General features: G+C 34.4%; 2 non-coding genes across 2 annotated transcripts; both read right to left on the bottom strand.

Moving 5' to 3' along the window:
* Positions 1-538: 538 nt before the first annotated feature.
* On the bottom strand, positions 539-610 carry TRNAW-CCA (transfer RNA tryptophan (anticodon CCA)). Its single transcript has one exon. It is a non-coding gene; the product is annotated as a tRNA-Trp (tRNA).
* Positions 611-1,638: 1,028 nt separating this feature from the next.
* On the bottom strand, positions 1,639-1,710 carry TRNAW-CCA (transfer RNA tryptophan (anticodon CCA)). Its single transcript has one exon. It is a non-coding gene; the product is annotated as a tRNA-Trp (tRNA).
* Between the last annotated feature and the right edge of the window lie 16,785 nt (positions 1,711-18,495).

Here is an 18,495-nt window from a genome sequence, read left to right as displayed (position 1 = left end):
AATGTTCGATCTGTTTGGAAACGAAATTTCATGTTGCCTGATGCATGCTGATGAAGAAAGCTCTACAAAAAGGTCGTCTACTTTTTGTTTGAGAAGAATCTACATTACATACATAGGTAGGGGTTTTCTTACTTTTGTCTCGTCACCGTACTCCATTTGGTTGTTTAGTACAGCGTACATATTGTTGGTTGGAATTGGTTTATTTAATCAGCCTTCTTTCAATCTAAATTGCCTGTTGCTTGTTATTTGTTTTCGACAGCTTTCCAAGAGTCGGGGACACTTTCCATCCCTAGAGTTGACTTATCGATTTTACTGTTTTGTGGGGATTCAGTGTTCGAGAGGACTTTTCTATTTGTGGGACCACTATCCTTATCCTAATTTGATTTATAAAAAAGATAAATCGCAAACAAAGTACTCACGTTTAAGCTAATACGAAGAAGTCACCTCAGAGATTATACATCATATGGCGTGTGCTGTATTCTTATCATTTGTTGTCATAATTTGCACTAGTTAGCACCAGGGTGGCATCAAAACAGATTGACCCCGACGTGATTTGAACACGCAACCTTCTGATCTGGAGTCAGACGCGCTACCGTTGCGCCACGGAGTCTTATGTACATGAAAAAGTTTTTTAAATGACACAGGTACTAACTAAAATTAAAACTTATGTATTAGAAAAATGCTGAAATTATTTAGCTAGACTAAAGTCAGGGTCTAAACTTGTTTTGATTATCAGACGGGTAATATGACTTTGTATTGTTGATCGGAACTAATACATATAATATTGTGTGCTAGTCTGGAAAGATATCTTAAAATAGCATTTGGTTTGAAAGGTAATACGTGACTAGCGCAAAGGTTTGTAGTAAGGTAGACGTAACTCCGTTCAAGAAGCCCACGAAACGTCAATATTTACCCACACGTCCGTTCCAAATGTCTGCATGTACAAAACATTTGTAAAATTGGAGTTTAAGATGCAGAAAATTTAAACTCTGCTCCTGACGTCCGCCCGCAAGACTTCTCGCCGTGCCGCACATTTATCATTTTCAAGGCGCGAATAGATTTCATTCTTGAATATCTTTGTTGCACGAATTGCGGATAAATCTAATCCCTCCGGTGGTGGCGGCGGTGTTGAGTCTTAACCCAAAACCGCTTCAATGGAAGTTTCCAACTTGGCTCGACAAAATATAATCTATTTGTGCTGAAAAGTTATAGTGAAAATAGTAGGTGTTATTAATATAAAATGCATTATTTTTGTTATGGTAAAAATTATTATATAACTTTTTTCATTAACAATTAATGAAAACGAAAAAGAGCAATATCCGAGATTGTTAAAATATAATTTTAAGCAAAGAACTTTAATAAGACAGTAAACTGCCGTGAATTAATAAAATGTCCGTTATTGCGTTTCGAGAGATACTTCTATCCTGTCCTAAACGTTGAGAATTTTTAATATCTTGCCTTGTTCATCATTTTTCTCCTGAAATTTTCCTCAGTCTAGAAAAACAATGAAATGGAGCTTTTAAGGTATACTTTTTCTTTTCTTTTGTATAAAATTATTTAAAATTTATTTCAAACATTTTTTTATTTAATAATATAAAAAAATAATAAAAATTAAAAAAAAAAATTAAAAGAAAATTTTGACCCCGACGTGATTTGAACACGCAACCTTCTGATCTGGAGTCAGACGCGCTACCGTTGCGCCACGGAGTCATATGAATTACGACCATCTAACGCGTAATATATTCTGCAAGTAACAGTTATGACAAGGCTAATAGTGAAAGGAACAATCTAATTCTAATTAATTTATGTAAATAAAATAAATTCTTGCGTATAGGACGCACTTTTTTTATTAAAACAATTAGCAGACACAAAAAGTTCGTTATGCTCATCATCTGTAATATTGTCTGGCATATCTTGATGAACCACAAGCAGACATCTCCGAATGTTTATTCGAAATTGAACGTTTTTTCAAAGAATTGATAACTATATCTGTTGGAATATATATCCATGCACCATTCAGACATAACAGTTAATGAAGCAGAACACATTTTACATCCTGTGATATTACTTTTCTTTCTCTTTAATACCCAGATATTCCATTATTTTCGTAAATTTCCTTTAAATGGTTTGTTATTTATGATAGTGGATGATATGTTCCAAACCAAAGGCCGCTTGTTTCAGGCATCCACAACCCATTGCTGTTTTCACTTATCCATCCCTATTCATAAATATGTACAAAAACTCTAACAGGAAATTGTATAAAAACATAAAAACATGATGACGACCTGCTTTGCGACACGTGCCTTTCTTCTTCTCCACTCAATCAAGGATATAGCCACCCACCGCCTTGACCCAGCAACAACAAGCACTACTCCCCATCATAACTAAACACAACTCCTGCTACCAACCAGTTCCAATCGTCCATATCGCTGTCATGCATAAGCCCATTCAACTCTCCTTTACTTCCTCTCTTTTCTTTCCACTCTCCTCCCATCCGGACACTTGTGCAAGATGCTATAGGGTGTCCTCGCACACCCCACAGACTCCCATCTCGTTCGTCTCACTCAGTCGAAACCTTCTCAAATATATATTGAATGGACTATATCAAGTCATCAGCTGAATGTTTTTATTGGACATGGCCACCTCACCCTTCCATTGGCCACCTCACATTCGCAATATCATTCACCTCCACACTTCTGCTCTTATTCATTATCAACCACTCCACCGCCGTCATATTACCCACCACCAAGCTTATCGATTGCAGCTTCACCTGAGTTATCGTCGCTACATTTTTCATCTTTATTCCATACTCATTCATCACACTCGCACCCACCATCACCATGACTCCTGCATACGCTCCTTCTTTCCTTTCGCAACGTTCGTATATACCTCTACAACTCCCATTATAAAAATCACTATTGAATCTAATTTTACACCATCTGTTAGACAAGTAAGCACAACAGTAAAGCTATTTTTTTCTTTGCCAGTAGATTTAACATTGATTGTTTTAGATCCTTTCACGTTAGCTAATCGTATCCATCATTACGGGTGTTTTCATCCATATTGCCAATTTGGGACAATAAATAATCTTCTTTCGTTCGAATTTTATGGCAATTTTTATGAAATTTTCGTTTTTCTTGAAGCACTAACACTAACTTCGAAATTGACACTTTCATCCTTTATCACATTTTGGTGCAACAAACGAATGGAATTTCTTATTATATAAGAGTTTTTGTTGTCAACTAAAAGTTTACAATTTTTCCATTACAATATATGACAAACCAAATTCAACCTCCCCTATCACCCCCTTTCCTTCTTCCTCTCGTCCCAACCATCTCTCTCATCAACCCCAGCCTTTTCCTCCCTCATCCAGAATCTGCCTTCCGTTCCATTCCTCTTCTCTCAGCTCGCTACATTCTCTCAACATATGTTCTAACGTTTCCCAATCCTCTCCGCATAGCCGACACTACCTCTCCACATCGTCATTAAAGAATAAAAAATTTCATAAAAATCATAAAAGAATTTTGAAAGCCTTTCCGTCATTATCTCCCTACATCTTTCATTGTATCTTCCCTCTCTTATCTACGTACTTCTCTCCTATCTCTCGACGTCCCTATCTCTGTCGCTTACCGCCCCCACATCTCCCCTTACATCTCCACCCCGTCCCTTCTTCTGTAATTTATCTCTGCCTCCGAATAACCAGTCTCAATATGCCCGGGTGTATCCCTCGCCAGACCCAGAACCCACCTCCAGCACTGTTCAAAGTTTTTATAATTTAGTTATTAGTCGGCCGTTCCGTATTTATTAATTTTGTCATTCACATGTTTCTCGAGTTGTTGACGTAGAAGTGCAAAAAATCGTTCCGGTCAATTTTCAATGTTAAAAGTATTTTCTATTGTGTTATTCCGAATAGATAGTTCGTTAAAAGGATTTCGGCTTTTATTTTCCGTTCGAAGACCTTCTCAAAGATTCTACAAGAACCGTAAGACTTTTCTTTTTCTTTGACAGTTTTTCTAAGATTCGGTTTTTTAAGTGACAATTATATTAGTGTCTCAGATTTTTCCCGCGCAGGTCGCGACTATTTCTTAACAAGTACTGATTCTGTACGTACTCCAATATTGCCTCTTCCATCCCCAAACATCCGGCCCGTACATCATTGCACTCCTCACCAACCCATCAAACATAATCTTTCTCTTTCTGATGTCCCTTCCAAATACTCTCTCACCCATCCCCAGACCGCCCCATCACCTTATTTGCCATTTTAGCCATCTCCCTGAACCTGTACCCCAAATATGTGAATTCTCTCACCTCCTCAATCTCTCTCCCTTCTTTCTACACCCATTTTTAACGTGTTCTTCTAATATTGCACTCTGCAAGATCTTTTCTACTTGCACAATTGCTTTTAGGCATTTCTGATGTGAGATCTTCATTTTATCTCCATTTCAATCCCGCAAATCCCAGGATTCCGTACATATTTAAATCTCGAAAATTATCCCGGGAAATCGATTATTATTTGGGGATTTTAGGGATTATGTTTATGTCATTAATTTACTATTGTTTGAAGAATAAGACTCGATCTATCGGTTGATACTCGTCTTGACGCACAGACTTTTAGTCGACCAAGACAATATCAGAAAAATAATAACAAGAATTCTCGACTTATAAAAACAAAAACACTTTTTGAAGATTAGTACTATTAATTGAAAATGATTAAAAATAATTTTCACTTTAAGAATATAATTTTAATGTTTTTCCCTAATTTCCGTTTTTCTAACACCGTGAAGATGGTTTAATCTAGCAAATGAAAGTAGAGTGATTTTACAGCGAAAATTAAAGGAAGTCTATCATATAACATTTTGTTCAAAACCTCTTCTCCTCTAAGTTATAGTCCTCTAAAGTGAAAGGGGAAAATCAACAACTTTCTTATCTCTTGACATTTTACAACTAACAAATTCTTAGTTTGATCACAAAAAATAAAATAATACTGAGATTAATTTCACATAAGAACATTTTTTGACTAATAATAACAAATCACTGAATTAATTCACTTGAGCCTGTATATTATTTTATTTTTTGTGGTCAAACTAACAATTTTAGGAGAAAATGTCAAGAGACAAAAAAGTTGCGTATTAAATCCCTCTATTTACATCAAGTATATTAAAAATGTAGTATATTTTTAAATAGAAAAATGTAGACGCATTAAAAAGTTCTGATGCAAAGTATTGTAAGGGTTGATTTTTTCACCCCCTTGTAATAACATTTTAGGGTTACAAAAATCGTCAAAAGGTGTCATTTTATTAGCAACAGTTATCTGCCAAATTTCATTCTCCTAAGTTCCTCCATAGTGGATTTAACCTTCGAGCGGGTGCGCTGTCATAAAATATATGACAATTTTTGTTTTTATAATATATCTCCTTATATTATGCATTTGAAAGCATTTAACGCTAAAGTATTCATGTAACTATATGTATTTTGAACAAGACATTCGATATTACAAAATTACATAAAAAAAGACCACGAAAAATAAATTAAATTAATTTTAAATTGTCAGACTAGGTGGAGTACACTGTTTATGTTGGAGCGATTCATATTATTAGAAAAATGCGCACGTAAAGCAATGGTTGACATAAAAGAGCCCTTTCTTGGAGATTCACAGTACGAACTTATTAAAGCGTTAGTAACCATATTGGAACCATCAAAGCTGACTGTAAAAGACTTATGTTAGCGGTGTTGCACTAGGAAAAGCAAATATAGCTTTACAATTTATGATAAATAAAATAGAAGAACAAAATATGTTTGAAAATAAAGACAACAAAGCCACCACTGTCCAGTTAACTAAGAATGCACTCTCAATACATCCAGGAAATTGATATATTCAATGATGGTGGTAGTATGGATAAAAATCTTCAATTCGCTATTGAATGTTTGAAAATTATTCCACCAACAAGTGTAGAATCGGAACGGTGCTTCTCTACAACACAAAATTTAGATCTTTTTTAGGAGATAAAACAATTGATAAATTGATTGTTCTGCGATATTTCTTTAAAAATAGTGCTATCAATGGTTGATTTTTTTTGGTTGAAATTTCTTGTATTATGGTTAGAATAAGCTGAAATGTTAGAAACACCTAGAACACTTTTTATTTATAATTACATATGTAACCCAGAAATCTCGGGATTACCCGGGATGGAGAATTCTGATCTCGAAATCCCGGGATTGTAAAAACCCTTCTTGATTGCAATCCCTAGTACTATTGTTCAGTAATTTCCGCCCTTATCCATTGTATTCGCAAAATCTTCGTGAATTTCAATGCCACTTTATCCATTATTCTATCTATCCTATCAAGGATATGCTGGATTTTGATTCAGAAAAACATCTTATTAATTGTTTTAGTTCCTTTGTCTTTTGTCTTATCTATGAACAACCTTAGTGAACTCATTAATGTGATAAATGATATATGTGCATTTGTAGAAACGCTTTAACATCAAAAATTCAACGTTTTCAAGATGCGAATTCTTAGCAGATATTTTTTACAATCCTATTGGAGAGAAAATTAGTAGAAAAAGCAATACCAGCTGTTAAGAAAAATTCCTTATGGCTATCGATAAAGAGTAACAAAACAATACATTTCTCATTAACACAGGTCAAATTATGGGAGTATAACGTGAGCAGTCGTGCGTTAAAAATGACAAACTATAAAAGCACACAATATGTTTTCACAAAAATTTAGTCGATTTGCGGATTTAGTTGAAAATAATTTTGGAAGTAAAGCAAATTTATTTATTAAGTGCTATATAAGACACAATAAGTTTACAACTGGTAATAAAGCGACGGGATGTAGTAACATTCCGGTTCAATCGGTGTAAAGGCGCTATTCAGCAATTCAGGAGCAAATGCCCACCATTACTCGACACACCTTCTATGGACTCGAAACACATTGGAAGAGTAAAATTAATGTTCCCAACCTCGTATAGCGTAGGCCACACAGGAAAAAACCCTTCGTAGTAACTACTTATCAATGTAAAACACAACATGTTTCGGTTGTCGTAGAACGACAGCAAACAAGTAACGATTATAGTACTGATTTTGAAAACAACAAAATGTTAAAAAATAAAAAAGTAAATAACATTCCTCAAAATTATACTAACCTAATAACTTATTTATGTAATCATTAATTGAATTCTTATTATTTGATGTGTGCTGTTGATATAAGGTTGAAGAGTGAGCTACATTGATTAGCATGGAAATTTGTCCAGGTTGAACTGATATTTGGAATGTAAAGAAGGTGCTAGCATTGGAGTTCTATTTGAATGAGGATCTGATTGGATCAAGGGGACGTTGAGGTAGAATGATGATATAAATAAAGTGAATATGGAATGAATGGTCAGTGTTAAAAAAGTATATTTCAAATTAGATGTTTAACTATACTTTTTGTATGTGCACTGTAACGTTTATGTTTTGTAACAAGCTGATCTTCAAAGATTCCTCTTTGATCGCGAATTTACCCGTTTGTGTAATGACATACACACCAAAATCCAAAATTATAATACATGTTATTTTCCTATCATAGATGTTTTTAATTGTAAAAGACTGGCTACAATTTGCTAAGAGCTTCGAGGGGATCAACACTGTCTGAGTGCAAAAATGATAAATATGTATTGCTTATTTCAGACGCCGATTATTTTAATTATAAACAAAACTTCAGTATTATTTTGTTGGGGGTCTCTGCTGCAAATTACTGTTTCTTATTTGCCAATGTTGGTTTTCGGTAGAATTTCAGATGAATTAATATGCATTAAAGCAATCTATATTTTAGAAGAAACTGCGAAAGAAGGAACTAATAACTGGAAAATCTATGAACGTTTAATATGTATGCGTTGGTAATGACGCATTCGGTCCACATGAATATTTAATGAAAGCTTATCTAGTAGTACAGCAAAAGGGAACAAAAATACAAATCCTTCATTACCAATAATGAAGGGCGCATCGTGTTATACAGGGTATTTCGGTGACTCGGGGAACAAATTTAACCATATATACTAGAGTGAAAATGATGACGATTCATGTAAAAAAAAATTAGTAAAAGTCTTCAAATTTCAAAGATACAGGCCATAAAAGTTAGGAAATTTTAACACATTTTTCCAAATATCTTAAACACTATTTACAGTAAAGCGTTGAAATTTGGTACAGTGTAAATCAATGTCATGTAAAATCGTTAGGCAATTTATGAATTGGATCGGTCATCGGGAACAATGCTATACAGGATGTTCCTAAAGTTTGTTTGTTCAGAACTTTTTTATTCTATCATAACCGTACATTTATGTTTGCAGTTTCTAATAGCAAATTTAATTTAGAAACTTTTATTACTCTTAGATAATATTGATAAAAGTCACCGTTTTCGTGTTAAATGCAAAAATGTTGGGTTCCGATTTCATTAATAGCACTAAAAAAAAAAGAAGTGATAAAAGATTCTAAACTAAATTTACTATTAGAAACTGCAAAAATAAATGTAGGGTTATGATAGAATAAAAAAGTTCTGAGCAAACAAAGTTTAGGAACACCTGTATAGCACTGTTCCCGCGTACCGATCCAACTCAAAAATTGCTTAATGATTTTACGTGATATTAGTTTACACTGTACCAAATTTCAACGCTTTACCATAAATAGTGTTTAAGATATTTAGAAAAATGTGTTAAAATTTCCTAACTTTGATGGCCTGTATCTTTACAATTTGAGGACTTTTATAATTTTTTTTACATGAATCGTCATCATTTTCACTCTAGTATATGTGGTTACATTTGTTCCCCGAGTCACCGAAACATCCTGTATACAATGATTTTGGTGTAATGTCCGCCGTTTTTAGAGTTACACGAAAGCGAATGTTGTTGACACCAGAAAAATTGCTTTCTTAGTCACAAATTTGTTTATTAAAATTGTTCCATTCCATCTGTAATAAACAAATGCATTAATATTTTTATATCGTATAACAAGAAAGTAACCTCACTTTAACGGTGTCTCTTCTATGGTATCCTCTGTGCAGACTAAAATCACACTCAAATGTAGTTAACGTACACGCTTCAGGCAGCACGCAAACCATTTCTCTTTGATGTATCGTCAGACAAGCGAATTTTGGCGGAACAGAACGTATACGTTTGGCGCCAATATTTTTGGCGTCTATACTACGGTGGTGTAAGGTTACATTTGATAAGAATTAGTGCGAAAATTTTGTCGTAAGAGTTCATTAAATAATTATTTAAAGGATGGTACACTAATATTCGTGTGTAGTAGTATATCTATCAAATTAATTGGCCAATTCAAATAAAATAAAATGTATGCTAATTAAATCAAAAATAGTTTTCTTATAAATACAAATTGCTAACTAATTTAGAAAACTTGGCAAAATATATAGGTTGGTCCCAGGAATTGAGGAAAGTTTCAGGGCAACGCGTCAGCGGTAACGCCCTGAGAGAATTTATACACCAACCCGATGTAAATAATTAGGCCCCCACAACATATTCCAAGTTAATCCCTTAGTAAATCTTTGTAACTTATCTAGTAGTTATCTATCTTTCTCGTAATTTATAATACGGGGACATTATTACTAACCTATTTATATTAAATAATCAACCACATATTAACGATCGAGAAACTACATAGGTATATTAAAAAATGATACATTTCTTATTAAATTAATAGTTTTAGATCACTTTGGACTCAAACTTTGTCGCTGATTCGCTAGTACATTTACAATAAACAAATAGTAAAGTTGAATTCGGAATTTCGTCGTTTCGCAACCATCCGTAGAAAGACTGGCAAAGCCCAATACGAGTGAGCTGAAGAGCGAGGACGGGGTGTGGCATTTTAAAATCATTACGAGCGAATCGTGTCCTGAAAACAGACTGGCGTTAAAGGCTGCACCTGCCGCTCGCGCTCTGATCTACGTTTTATACGTTGTTGTTGTTGTTTCATTACAAAATATGTCGCGTAAAGGTAATGATATTTATTCGATAGTCGTGCGGTACAGTAATTAATGGATCACGTTTTGTGACAATTGTTTTTCGAACCTCGATGGAAATCGATATTAACGTTTAACGTTCAACCGCATCGTAATTACTTTTCAAGCCGGCCCAAATTATTTAGATATATTAAATTTTGATAGGCTAAAATATAATAAATAATACCTGTTAAAAACAGGGTGATAGCCACGTTCGTGTAGAGTACTTCTTCATATGAGGGAAAAGGGCGTAACTATATACCAGTTAACTATACCCAAAAGCAATTTCGAGGAAATAGCACGATAAATACGTGACGTAAGCCGTTCTAAAACTTGTACAGGCACAAATTCGATCTAAAAATTTAATACTGAACGCCATAAAGCAAGAAGCGGGCGGTATTGTGAAGTTACGGAAGGCGGCCAATGTTGCAGAGGCGGTGGCGCGTAAATGTGACGGGAACACCACGACATTACGCAAGACGCCGGGAATATTAATAAAGGTGGAAGGGTTTTCCCTACCCCCCATTGCATTTCCCCCGGAAATGGAATACGACGACAACGACGACGAGCAACGTCGAGTGTTGCGTCGACTTTGTGTCGTTGCGCGACGCCGATATTCGGTACCAAATTTAAAGTGACAGTTATCGTTGCGAAATAAGACCCAACGACATTGGGAGGACGACCTTTTCTGCCACATCACATCGAACTTGGTATTAATAATGATTGAAAAAGGAATTTTGACAGGCTGAAGTAATCTTTCAATATAATAAGGTTTTTTTAATAAATCTATAAAGATCTTAAAAAGTGTAAATAACTCATCACCAAGGTTTTTAAATAAAATTTAATTAGAACGAAATACAGAAAAATATTTAAAATTATTTAACTTTTCATGTATTTCAATATACGGTTAACATTAATCTCTTAAGCATCCATACACGATGCATTGTGGGTTGTACAAATTGGGCTGACGGTTGGAATAACCTCTATATACACTAGAATCTATATACATTCAGATTTATCTTATTAATATTAATGTTATATAATATTAGTATATAGCAGTACTAATATTGGCAATGGACCATGGAAAGGCAGCAAAAAAAAAAGAAAGTGGTGTAAAAGATAGTTGTTAAACAAACATCATTATTCAAATTTAAAATTAGTACGCGAACGACGTTAAAATGAACTTGCAAGTGTAGTTCTGAACTACTTGAAAGGATGGAAAATGATTTATTCAAATCATTACTTGAATTAATTAAAGCTGAAATTATTAAAAAAGATTGTTATGGGTCAGTCAATAAGTGCTGATCCTAGATTGATAACAACCTTAATGTATTTAGTTACTCTGCATCCGTTTATTTCTTGTATAATATTATATTGCGAAAAAAGAAATCAGTTAACAACAACAAAATTTCTCTAACACTCATAAAACTATAATAATTTCTCTATAAGTAGAAAAAAGTCAGGCTTCGATGAAATGGACATTGAAGACAAAGAACTACCTACAATCCACGTACTGAATCTGAACATGTCTCAACACCATATCTAACATTCCTTAATATCATATCAAATACTTTTCAACATTGTCCAGGACATCTCTCAATATCATATCAGGTATCATTAAAGAACGTTCTGGGCATTCCATTATATTATCCTCTGCATTCCTCATTATAGTTCTGGTTAGCACTTTACACGGTCTGTGGTAATTATGACATCATCCTTGTCACGTCATTTCGGACATTCCTGAGTATTATAGAAAACATCTCTCAACATTGTCTGGGATATTCCTGTATGTTGACTTTCTACCGTCCCTAGCACACATCGACATCATCATGGTTACCCCTGATACCTGACATGATACTGATATCCCTCAGTCACACACCATCATCGTGGACACACAACTTTCTGGACTGAACATTATGTTTGCCATCAGTCAATATCGTCCAAGATATTTTCTTATATCTCCACATGCATTCTTCAATATCGTCCCAGATAGACCTTTGTATCGTACCTGGCACTCCTCAACATTAGCCCGGACATGTCTCAAAATCGTTCCTAATATATCGTAATATCAGTTTAATACTTGTTATCAATGTAAATGATCACACCGGCTACTCACAATGTTTTTAGTGAGCCGGCCATCATACGACTCATATTAAGCTACTTTGTGTAAGACATACATATTTTATGTATTTACTTATATTTATCAGTACAGACAGGATGCGTCGTTACCACTCTATATCTCGCTACTGCTTACAACTTAATAGCATACATGACATGCATCCATGATTGTTTACCTTTAAGAATTACTAAATTAAGTGAGCCCCCATCACGCAATAACGAAGCACGGACAAGGTTGTTGAAGTAATTCATTAGTTGTGTTTTAATTTCTTTCTTCATAAAGGTACATCTTAATTTTTTTTATTCGACGAGCATCTTGGTTCAATTCAAATGAAGCTCGAGCAGAAGAACGAAGAAGTACCTGGTGTAATGATAACAGAGTTGCGATGTTGTAATGTTTGCTCGGCTGTAATTTCAAATTAGTTAGCTAGTATTGATGCTACTAATTCTGTCTTGTATCATGAAGTCAATATAATTTAATACAAATGTGATTTTTTCAATAGTCTGTAATTTTCCTAGAGTTTCCAAAGCTATCGCTGCCCAACATTTTAAACATACGTAATTTCTGCCGAGAAAATGCCATACTTCTGCAGAATGATTTTTCAACAACCTGCAGTAATCTGTTAATGAAAAAACTTCTAATTCCTTCCAATTTCTAAAATTCAACGCTTTAGCTAGTATCTATGTCGCTTCTTTTGCGAGTTAATTGTCTATATCATGAAAGCGCAAGCTATGTCGATGACCAGTAAAAATGACCAGTTTCATGAATGGCAAATCAGCAACATAAAAATTGATATGAACAGGATGCGTGACTTGTATGCATGATCGTGGATGGGACCCTTTAAGCATTATTAAATTAAATGTGCTCCTAACTCACAACACTTCATAAATGATTAACTCTCCCCAAGTAACCCGTCTGAGGTAAAACCTATCCACTACAATGTTACAATTCTAATTATAATACAACTTTCAATCGAAAGTTGATGTAACAAAAAATCAATGTATAATTCCTATATATCATATATGTACGATATATATACCTATATATCGTATATATTCCTTAATATCATTTCAAACATCTATCAAAAATGTTCAAGACCATCCGCTATACCGCCCAACCTTAATCAACGTGACAGAATTAGAATCATAAAAGTGAGTGTCCATGAAATCAGTCGACACGGAAAATGGATCCATAAGTAAGAATGAGATTCGAATCGGCATCGCATCATTTCAATAAAAGCTCAATAAATGACGATAAAATCCGTATATATCTTTTTTAACAGATGGTATGGAAAACGAAACTTAAACACAATTGGTCAGTACATTACAGATTGCATTCCATTGCTTTATTATTGATTTCTACGTTTTTCCACTTACATTCTGTGTCGTAAATAGCAGCAAGTCACAATATCATAACGTTGGCTCATAAATATCAACTGCTTCACTGAGTCTTGGACCTGTAGTAATATCATATAGGTTTATTTCAGTTACCACCACTTCTTCAAAAATAAAAATTCACACTGACGTAAAGTTATCAGATATTAAGTTAATAGAATATCACCAAAATATCTATGACATTTTTTCAAATAAACGGCGTCTATTATAAGAACCAACAATCAACTCATACAATCGACTACTCTAAACTTTATCACATTACTTTCATGCCTGAGGTATGACAAGATTACTAAAATATCTTTATTGGCACAAAACTATAAATACTAAACATTACTTTCCAGTATAGTTGCCTTACACTCAACTTAAATTAATAAAGTGTATATATTAATTACTACCTTCAATTAGTCTTGTAACATCAAGTACACTAATCGTAAGTAATGAAATGCTTGTATTTACATAGCGTTTATATTCTTATTCAGTTTATAACTTACAACTACAAAGTACCTACATTTAGAGCTCCATTAGCAAGCTCATAACAAGTAAATGCAGGTTACGAAACTTTCACGGACTTCGGCGTTTTGGACCGGAACAGTTTCGTTGCAAGTATGAAGGGACCTCGTGGCGATACGTGGGGGGATCGCGAAATTATCCTTATGTGTACCGGAGGACATACTCATTTTGGGATATGTTTATTTAATGTGATATACCCGTGCGCGGACTGGCAAAGTGCTCCCCGACGAGTCGACCTAAACAGGAGCGGTTTTACCATCCGGTCGGGTCACCGGAAGCGACGAGCGACGTCTGTTTACCAGGGCTAAGGATAACATAATAACGGTTCGCGATATAGACGAATACACAAAGTGCAACAACGTGTATGCACCGCCACTATTTGTTTGCGAAGTTTGCGAGCATCCGCCAGTGCTGTTTGCACGGACGGTTTCCAAAATTGTTACTGTGTCTACGGGTTACTACGTTTAATAGCCCAAACTGAAAAAAACGTGACTAAAAATGTTTTAAACTGACACGTTTCACCGAAAAATATAATATCGAATAAACTGCATTGTAGAAATGTTAACTATAACATTTTTTAAAGTGTAGATGAGTTATCTCAACAAAAATATCATACAATTTTAGTAAAGAACCATTTTTAAACTTACATCAAAACAGGTAAAAATTCATATCTGAATCTTAATAAGTCGTTTGTCTCTTGTATTATCCTGGAGATATATTCAGTATATTTCGAGTATTCAAAAAATAAGGATCTTGCTGGGGGAATGCGGAACCACAGAAAATTCCGAGGGTAATACATAGATTACTCTTGAAGAAAATGGAAAAGGGGAATGGCGCTTAGCTACCGAGCCGAGGAATCGCGACCTCAGACGTTCTGTTTTGCATAATTTCAAAGAAGAAGAAGGCGAGTAACGTATTTTCAGACCGTCGGTCGGTGCGGCCGCGTTAGTTTTTAAATTACTCCCGTTTATTACGGATACAACGTTCGCGTACTTCGTCGTTCCTCGACGACGATGATATAAAAGAAAACTTTAATGAAAAATGTTATTGAAAGTTCCAATATAAGGTTATCGGACTAAAACCAGTTTTTCGGTTTGAATTGAGTTGGCGCTGATAAATTAAATAGAAAAAAATGGCTTTAAAAGTTTAATTTTGAGTAATTGGAACGTTAAAAAAGGACAAAAAATTGATACAAAATAGAAAATAGTGAAACAGATCCTGATTTCAAATTAATTTGCCTCTTCGTTCAACAAAATTGCGAATCGGGGAAGGGGGCTAGTTTCAATAAGAACTTGAGAAAAACGGCAGGAACGTGCTGTTCGTTGACGATATTGTCTCTTTAAAAAGTTTTAATTCTATTGTATTCTGATTAGTTCATTTGAGTAGCTCGCTGTGCAAAGACGTCTTCTTCCAACTGAAGTAGTTTTCTCGGCGGAACCACCCTTCCCATTTCCTTCAACTTCTTCGTTTCGTTTTTTTTGCGACTGAAATCGATAAATTCGATTTGCTTGCACCCTTTACCTCACTTTTAATTGACGGCAACGAGAACGGAAACGATCCTCCCCTTTTTCTCATCGCCTGTCCGTTGAAAAACGACACCAAAACGTTTCTAAAACGATTTTTTACTTCTCAATTTACGTCTGGAAGAAAGAAGCTTTCGTTACATTAAATTAATACTGCTAATTAGCTTTTTTCATATTTTTGTGTATCGGCGACTATTGCCTTAAATGACTTCTTTGACAAGTTGTACTTGTATTTAAGTTTAAAGACAACTGCTAATTGGAAAGTGGAAGTTAAAATTACTGTTTCCTAACTGAGCGAAAACAAAACAAACTTGAATTTAATGAAGTTTTGTAAAATTTTGGCCTTTAAATAATTTATGCACGATCTCGGCTTTTACAAGAATTAGAGACTGAAAATATAAAGTTTCGAATTGCCCCAGGTTAAGTTTTGAATGAGAAGGAACTTCTCCCTCTTTATAATCTAAATGTATTTAATTACTGAATACGAAAAAGCTAATATTATCAATACCATAAATGTATTTATTTTATTTTATTCAATTTAGCTTCTACTATCTAAATCACTACTTATTTGTTCAAAAATAGAGAGAAATAAATCTTAGTTTAAGTGATCTTCAATGAAACACTTTGAATCTACTCTGTTCTTTGTTATTCATCGAATGAAACTTTTTAGTTCTAGGTCTAGTGTTAGTTATTCAGCTTTGATGGCACGAATTATCTACTTTCCAAATTTAACTTTACGTTAAATTCGTTAGTTTCTATTTGTGCAGAAATAAAAAGAAGTGAATTTCTTTAAGTGGTTTTCATTGAAACATTTAGAATCTATTCTGCTCCTTGTTATCCATCGAAAGGAATCCATCCAAATTTACAATACTTGAAATTGAGCATTAAAATATTTCTTATAATTCCGGATATTTGAGCCGATAAGAAAGAATATGTTGAATCAGTGGCGTTCAGTCATTTTGATTGGCCTCGGGCGAATGGAGGCCCGTTCGGGGAGATTTTAATCTCGAGCAGTGGATTACCAGAGTTCATAAGTAACTTGGGGATGACGAAGCGTAGCAAAATGGGGCCATGGTTGGTTTTCGAGGACGACTGCAGGCCAGCCAGAGTGCTTTTAAACGGGGGGATGAATTTTAAACGAGCACAACCACCCTTTCCCTACGAGGCGGATGTTGCAAATAAGAGTCGGGGGTTGCTTAGGCAGTATAAACAGAAACGTTTTAAGCGTTTATCTTAAGTAAATGTTTCCATTATGAATTTATCTAATCCTTGAGACGTCGGTCGGTACACCTTTTCACGGATAAGTCATCTGGAAAATTAGTATCCCCACGACTTAACGTTTTATCTCGTCATCCCCCAAAAGCTAAATAAAGATTTTCTCTTCCTAAAAAGAATATATTAAAGTAAAGTTTGCGTATACATAAATAACATAATACACACATTTTATCGTTCGCAGTTTCTGCGTTTTATAGTGGACAATAATAGCTAAATCCAAATCGTAAAAACAGCATCTAAGATAGAATGTTAGTTCGACTGGAAGTGATAGAATTTTATTGCCCGTGCGAATGAATACGACCATGACTGTAGCAAACGCCGCTTTTCTCGCAAAAATATTAATACGCCTTCGCCTAGTGACCAGTTCATAACACATAAAACAAGGGATCGTAAACGACACCATCCCTATAGCTGGGTAACCACAACAACGGTAAAAGGGTACTGAACCGCTAACGTGAAACGTCTCTACAGGAAAACCTTTAAATTGTATAATGATACTTTTTATAACTAGGTATACTTGAAACTTTTAGTGTTTGTAAGTCAGTAAATTGAGTTACTAAGCTTGGAATTTATAAGAACTGAAAAGTGCTGGAATTAACAAGCTCATTAATCGTAATAAAACTGCTGTTTTTCTGCAAATAAGAAATTTAATTGAAATGAGTTGTAATTGCAATTACTTAAATTCTTATGAGCTGGAATAAAACAAAATGTAAAATGGGCACCCATAATTCATTTGAGACTTTTCTATAATTTATGATTTCTCTTCGAAATAGTGTTTAGGAATTCGAGGAGACATTTAAGATAACAATAGAGATACAAACAATTGAAGATTGAAAATTAAAATCGATTTAAAAACAGAAATACCTCGACAAATGAAATTTTTTTACCACCGATAAAGGTAAAGTTTTAACCACGTAACAAACATCGCTTTCATAAAAGGCAGTGTAATTAACAGTTTTATTGAGGTAGAAACTTTGATTACATACAGGTGAATGCTGTTTTTACGTATATTGTATATATTTCCTGTTATTCGGACATACATGGAAGTGCCATAAACTTACATTAATGGATCGTCGAAATTTATTGATGCTGCAAATTTGTAACAAGGCGTAGTGGGATCACTTTGATTTTGTAAGCACTGGGTTACTTCGTCACAAGTGAGGGCGACTATGTACTACGTTAAAGTGACTCCTTAACTTATAATTTAATAATTGCAAGTTACACTAGTTACAACATAATATTGTTATTTCAGATGGTATGCATTAGGTTAAGTTGGGTTGAAAGAAACTTGAGATACGCTTTTACAAAAACTACGCTAATACACAACTCGAAGAAAACTCCTGTTGGTACAGTAAACAAGAAGTTTCACTGTAGACATGAAGGTGTCAACCTGGTGGAGACCCTCCATTTTCAACTGCAGAAGAGGGTGCTTTCATCTCATCTCTAAAATATGCGTATTGGGAATTACTATTTAATTCGCTACATTTAAGAATACTTACAAAAGCTTTCATGAACAGGTGTGCCTGTGTCGTTATCAAGTTTAAAAATAATGCCCTGAAAACAAAATATGGAAAACCCCAACTAAAAGTCTACATATTCCGAAGAAAAACACTTAACAAGAAAAGTACTAATAGAAAAACTATCAGTACTAACAGACTACAAATCTGGATAATCGATAAA

The sequence above is a fragment of the Onthophagus taurus genome, chromosome 1 (assembly GCF_036711975.1).
Source record: "Onthophagus taurus isolate NC chromosome 1, IU_Otau_3.0, whole genome shotgun sequence".
Taxonomy (NCBI): Eukaryota; Metazoa; Arthropoda; class Insecta; order Coleoptera; family Scarabaeidae; genus Onthophagus; species Onthophagus taurus.
The sequence above is the reverse complement of the archived record's forward strand: the minus strand, read 5'-3'. Positions and strand labels throughout refer to the sequence as shown.